Raw genomic sequence first — 7,085 nt, forward strand, 5'->3', positions numbered from 1 at the left:
CACTAATGTAGGAAGAGAACCAGATAAGCACCGTATCGGTGAGCCCAATGGATTTTAGGTGATCAAGTAGTATTGGGTGAGAGATGGTATCAAACCCAGCCTTGAGATCTAAGAGGATGAGAATCGTAAGCCGACCTGAATCAGCTGCGACTAGAAGATTGTTAGTTACTTTAAGGAGAGCAGTTTCTGTGCTGTGGAGAGGACGAAAACCAGATTGAAAGGTCTCATATAAGTTATTTTTGCTAAGGTAAGTATGAATCTGAGTATAGACAATGTTCTCTAGAATTTTTGAGATAAATGGTAAACTTGAGATTGGCCGGAAATTATTAAAATCAGTCTGATCTAATCCAGGTTTCTTAAGTATGGGTGTAATCATGGCCAATTTAAGAGAGGCAGGGACAGAACCAGTAGAAAGAGAAGACATAATAGCAGTAATAGGTGCACATAGAGAGGATGAGCAGGCTTTGATAACATTTGTTGGAAGGGGATCAAGAATGCAGATTGTAGGCTTAGCTTTCTTAATTTCTTAATAAGATTTTTTCAATATTTGTAGGGAGTGTAAAGGTAGAAAAGGACGAAGAAGAGCATAGCAATAGATCAGGAATGCACTTAGGGGTAGCATTAACTGAGTGGCGAGAGGTTATCTGTTGTTGGATGTTTTGGATTTTAGAGTAAAAAAATGTCATAAATATATCGCATAGTTTAACAGAATGCAATTGAGTAGGTGATGTGACTGGTGGTTGGAGCATATTGTTTACAGAACGGAAAAGAGCGCGGGTATTGCCCTCAGAAGCCGTAAACAATGTCCGATAATAAACAGATTTTGCAGCAGAAATAGCTTCCTTGTAATGCATTAGGTGGCTGTGGTACATTTCCTTGTGTGCTGTAAGTCCACTTTTCTTGAACAGGCGCTCGAGCTGTCGTCCCCTAGATTTTAAGTGGCGCAATTCGGTGGTGTACCATGGCGCACTACGAGCAAATGAAATTGAAAGGCTGTCAGACTGCCCAGATGCTAGAATATTTTTAAACAGTATTTACAGACATTTCATCAATTACCTGGTGATTGACTGCACATTACATTTTATTAGAAAATTTGTCACAATATTTGTGTTGGAACGGTCACAGGATGGATGAGCTGTGTGACTTCTTAAGGTCACGGAACGTATCTGAGGAGACCATACAGGAGCTTGGAAGGGATAAGGTAGTGAACCCGTTATACAGTCCCTGACATAAGTTCTGTCGCTTATCCATATTGTGGAAACAAAAGCTTATAACCTGACTTTAAATTCATCGATTGGTTTTAGAAATGACTCATATGAAAGCTGAAACCCTCCCAAATGAGATTTAATTTACGAAAATAAATTTGTTTTACTGCAGAAATATCAATAATTTAATGAATACAGAAAGGTCAGATTTTGGCAAGACAAAAGTTTTAGCGCCTTGTCATATAATGCACCCAATCCAAGTTTACAGCCTCACCTGTGCTCACTAATTGATTGGTTAATTAGTGGGTGTGTATAAAAAGCTGAATAAAGCCAACCTACCGTGTTTATTCATTTATCTGAGTGTTTTAGGTATTTACTTTGAAGAGGAAAAAAGTCATGAATGAGAACGGGATCCCGTTTAAGGTGCTCTTAAAAAAATAAAAAAAATGTTAAAACCCGATTTGACTATTAGTTGACTAAAGGGAAAAGCTGACGAATCAGATTCGACTATGAAAATCCTTAGTTGAATACACCCCTAATATATACAGTGGGGAAAATAAGTATTTAGTCAGTCATCAATTGTGCAAGTTCTCCCACTTAAAAAGATGAGAGAGGCCTGTAATTGACATCATAGGTAGACCTCAACTATGAGAGACAAAATGTGAAAAAAAATTGAGAAAATCATTTTGTCTAACTTTTAAAGAATTTATTTGCAAATAATGGTGGAAAATAAGTATTTTGTCACCTACAAACAAGCAAGATTTCTGGCTGTCACAGACCTGTAACTTCTTTTTTAAGAGGCTCCTCTTTCCCCCACTCATTACCTGTATTAATGGCATCTGTTTGAAGTCGTTAACAGTATAAAAGACACCTGCCCACAACCTCAAACAGTCACACTCCAAACTCCACTATGGTGAAGACGAAAGAGCTGTCGGAGGACACCAGAAACCGAATTGTAGACCTGCACCAGGCTGGGAAGACTGAATCTGCAATAGGCAAGCAGCTTGGTGTGAAGAAATCTACTGTGGGAGCAATAATCAGAAAATGGAAGACCTACAAGACCACTACTAATCTCCCTCGATCTGGGGCTCCACGCAAGATCTCAGCCTGTGGGGTCAAAATGATCACAAGAACGGTGAGGAAAAATCTCAGAACCACAAGGGGGGATCTAGTGAATGACCTGCAGAAAGCTGGGACCAACGTTACAAAGGCTACCATCAGCAACACACTACGACGCTAGGGACTCAGATCTTGCAGTGCCAGACGTGTCCCCCTGCTTAAGCCAGGCACGTCTGAAGTTTGCTAGAGAGCATTTGGATGTTCCAGAAGAGTATTGGGAGAATGTCATATGGTCAGATGAAACTAAAGTAGAACTATTTGGTAAAAACACAACTCGTCGTGTTTGGAGTACAGTGAACGCTGAGTTGCATCCAGGGGCGGACTGGGGAGACAAACTGGCCCACTATATCACTATATATATCTGTGTATATATACTGTGTATGTGTGTGTGTGTGTGTGTGTATACTGTATGTGAATCTATACATGGCACGTAGTGTATATGACGGCATTTATTGTCATATGGACAATATTAATTCCAGCAATAATACGATTACAAAGTCACATAGTGGCTTTTAAATAGTCCATCATAAGACCACCAAACAAGTTGTTTTACGCAAAGTGCATCCTAAAGAACAACCTACAACTCTAACGTGGGTATTTCTTCCTCGTACCTATTTGTGGTGGTTAGTTTTAATCTAAGAATTTCAATAGCTTTAAAAAAAAAACAGTGCTCTGAAACCTTTAAGACCGCCACTTGCATCTGTGTTAACCATGTTAAGGTAATTTGTACATTACCTTAGACGTTGCAGAGGCGACAGCAGTACATTTTAAATAACATGTTATCTACAATTTAAACTGCTGTATGTTTTCGTAGTCCGGCCCGGAGTTTCTGGGACAAGTTGGTTTTTTTTCTGATCTCCGCTGCATACCGTCAGCACGCATCAGCTGGCCCAGTCCGCGACCCGGTCCAACTCGTTCATGTGTTTACAGGCTCAGTCCGCGGCCGCGCAGGTTAAGCCTGGTTTATACTTGACGCGCCGCGTCAAAAAAAAAAGTGTAAAAAAACGGTAATTTTCTGGAAATGGGGGCGCCAGAAAATTACTGTAAAAAAACAGATAAGTACTGTAAATTTAAAAACATACATAAACTGTAAAAAAACGGTGATTATAACACTTAACATGCAACACTGTCATTTTACAGGAAATATTCCTAAAATTGAATGTGGTCTTTACTCTAGTTCACATTCAATTATATCAATATTGCCGTGTGGTTTAGGAAGGAAAGGTAGCAAACAGATCCACCGCAGCACAAGGCTTTTTTAATTCAAACTGCCTCAACAACATAATCACGCCAGACCCCACGATCACGCAGAAGAGACTTAATTTAGACACAAAACATGAGAGAACGGCAATAACACGACAACACTACACAAACATGGCATAGAATAATTCACACAGTACAACTACATAAATTGATGAAGGGGGACTTAAACCAAGTAATGCACATAATCAAGTACACAATTAATCAACACATGCATAGACATCACATTAACAGTGAACGATACCGGAGTCGCAGGGACTCATGGGAAGTAGCGCCGTCCCCCATTGGACCGACGCTTCAATATAAAAATATATATAACATTAATAGTTAAAATGAGCCATAAACTCCGAACCGTCAGAACACACATTTCAACGCTACGGTTATAGTTAAACTATGATCGGACAGGAATGCCAGACACATGTTCTAGCGCTATATGAACCGATAAAAATATATTACGCGTTAGCTAAATAAGTTACATGCACTGAAAGCTGACAACGTTGCAAATACTCATTTGAAGAAACACTGATTTCAAAACTCATACATTTGGGCTGCAGCGGGGTGATAACGAAAGGTTCTTCAAACAATATGCACAACCAGAACAACTTTTCATGCACACTGTGCAGTGGTCCGATTCAAACAGGCCCCACCCCTACCAATCATAAACTTAACATATTCAGTTATCTTTACTTAACATGATCATTGCAATGCCTATTTCAGCTCAATAATGATAACAACTAGTTTTATTTAGTAATGGCAATATTTTTTACGAAACATGAAATAATAATGATTACTAAAATAATTTATTAAAACCTAATCCGGGTTTACAGTGTAGATACAGTGATACAGATACAGTGCATATTTAATAGTGGATTGAAAATGAGATGGATCTGGAACGCCTTAACTCTTTATGTATGTTATAAATATAAAAATAAATCACAGTCAAGAACATTTTACTTTTTACTCACTTTTATAACATGAAAATCACATATTTAACATGTCAAAACTTAAATTAAAACATGCATCAATGTTGTCTTGTAATATTTCCTTGAAATTAATTCCAGAAGATTCTATTACTTTGTCTCAATAAGATTAATCAATATTACTTTCTTTTTACAGTTTGTTTAGTTAAAATTATTATCTAAGAATTGTTAAAAAACAGATTTATAATGTATTTAATTTATACAGATTTTTCTTGTTAAATCACATGACATTTTTAAATAAACAGTTTGTTCTGGTAATTGTAATACACTTTCCCTGTCATTTTAAAATACAGGAAAAAACTAAAATTTATTGGGAAAAACCTGTAAAAAAACTGTTTTTTTTTACAGTGTATGTAATAGGCCCTTTTCACACTTCCGCATTTTTTCTTCCGGAAGCTCTCGTTGCAGGGTAAAGTTACTTCCGTTACACATTAAACAATGGCAGAGTCCAATAACAAGAGCTTTTGCAGTGCACCAGGGTGCTCGATCTCGAAGCAAAAACAGTCGTATCTCAGTTTCTATGGTTTTCCGGCTGACGACGAGCAGAAAAGAAAATGGGTTTGTGCAATTAGGAGGGATGAAGGGGAAAACTTTGTGATACGGAGCATCTTTGTGTGTAGCCAGCATTTCACTGGTGCAGACTACATAGCAGGAAGCTCGCGGCTAAAAGTTGGTGCTGTTCCCTGTTACTGTTACTGTTCCCAGTACTGTTACTGTTCCCAGTACTGTTACTGTTCCCAGCCGGTTTCAGTGGAACAGTTGCTGTCCGCGTTTGAAAGATCAAGCTCTCGGCTGGGAGTACACGTACGTCCGCTAGCATCTAGCCCCGGTTCGCTAGCTTCTAGCTTCGGTTCGCTAGCATCTAGCTTCGGTTCGCTAGCATCTAGCTTCGGTTCGCTAGCTTTTAGCTTCGGTTCGCTAGCTTTTAGCTCCGGTTCGCTAGCTTTTAGCCCCGGTTCGCTAGCTTCTAGCCGTCATCCGATAGCTTCTAGCCCCGGTTCGCTAGCTTCTAGCCCCGGTTCGCTAGCTTCTAGCCCCTGTTCGCTAGCTTCTAGCCGTCATCCGATAGCTTCTAGCCGTGATCCGATAGCTTCTAGCCCCGGTTCGCTAGCTTCTAGCCCCGGTTCGCTAGCTTCTAGCCGTCATCCGATAGCTTCTAGCCCCGATCCGATAGCTTCTAGCCCCGATCCGATAGCTTCTAGCCCCCGTTCACTAGCTTCTAGCCGTGATCCGATAGCATCTAGCTAGAAAAGAGCAAGCTCTCGGCTGGCAGTACACCACGAACATCTACTAGTCGAGAGTTTGCTCTTTCAAATGCGGACAGCAACTGTTCCACTGAAACCGGCTCTGAAACTAGTTGTGATCCGCTAGCATCCAGCTCTGCTCGGTAGCATCCAGCTCTGACCATCACTTTGCTGTCGACTATATTGGACACTGAATAAACAATAACACGTAATAACTTGGTGTGTGTCATGAACTTTATTGATACTGATGTAAACCAAACAATCAATAGCTGACGTCCCTTGGCTTGCTAAAGCTGGGCGTACACTGTACGATATTTTAAATCATGTACTCAGCTCCAGCTCAAATTACGACTAAATCGCAGGGAGAGTCCGCTCGTGGAGCTGCTTCAACAGTGCGATACTCTCACGAGGAGCGATTTGAATTTCAAACATGTTTAATATTCTTGCAATGCTGCGATTTCTGATCGAGAGTTGGTCGTGAGGTGTGAATCGCTCCTCGTTTACCTGTGTAAACTATACGATGCACGACACGCGATTGAGCTGAAACTCAGTGTCACGAGTGAAAAATCGGCTGAAAATGGGCCAAAAATCGCAGTGTACGCCCAGCTTAACCTAGCTAGATATTGTTAACTAAAGCTGTCAGTATCATTTGTAATATAATATATATCATAATAATATAGACTGTTTTACCACTCCATAGGATGACTAATGGAACCAGCTATGCCTTAAATAATAGTTAGTTACCTAGCTAGTGCTAGCTGGTGTTAGCTTACCCTGGTATAAGTGAATAAATTATTCTACAAACAATTTGTAGCCTCTATTTAACTTGGAACCGTTCGTTGTTGAATGTTCTCCAACGATACTGGAAACGTATTTAAAATTCAGTCTCGGCAGCGACGACAGGGATGAAGTAAACACACGCTCCATGCTGAGGTGAATTGACAACAACTATCTTCTGCGAGTACCGGAACTTGTTTTACCCGGCGGTGACGTATTTCCGTTTTGTTGTGAAAAGGGCCTATGCTGCAGCCCGGAGCCCCGGTGGGCGTGGGTAAAGGGCGGAGCATGTGTCAATCATTTTCGAATGCAGCCAATCAGATACTACACTTTCGTTGTCAATCAATTTTTATTAAGCCAATTATCAGCCAGAGTTAGCTGTCAATCATTTTTTACTGCAGCCAATCTTAACAGATTTGCCAAAAGAAGGCGGAAACTGCACGGAGAAGCTCTTTAAACAGAAGTATATGCCATTCTTGCACAAAAGTAGCTGAATAAAA

This window comes from Brachyhypopomus gauderio, chromosome 1 (genome assembly GCF_052324685.1).
Source record: "Brachyhypopomus gauderio isolate BG-103 chromosome 1, BGAUD_0.2, whole genome shotgun sequence".
In the NCBI taxonomy this organism is placed as follows: Eukaryota; Metazoa; Chordata; class Actinopteri; order Gymnotiformes; family Hypopomidae; genus Brachyhypopomus; species Brachyhypopomus gauderio.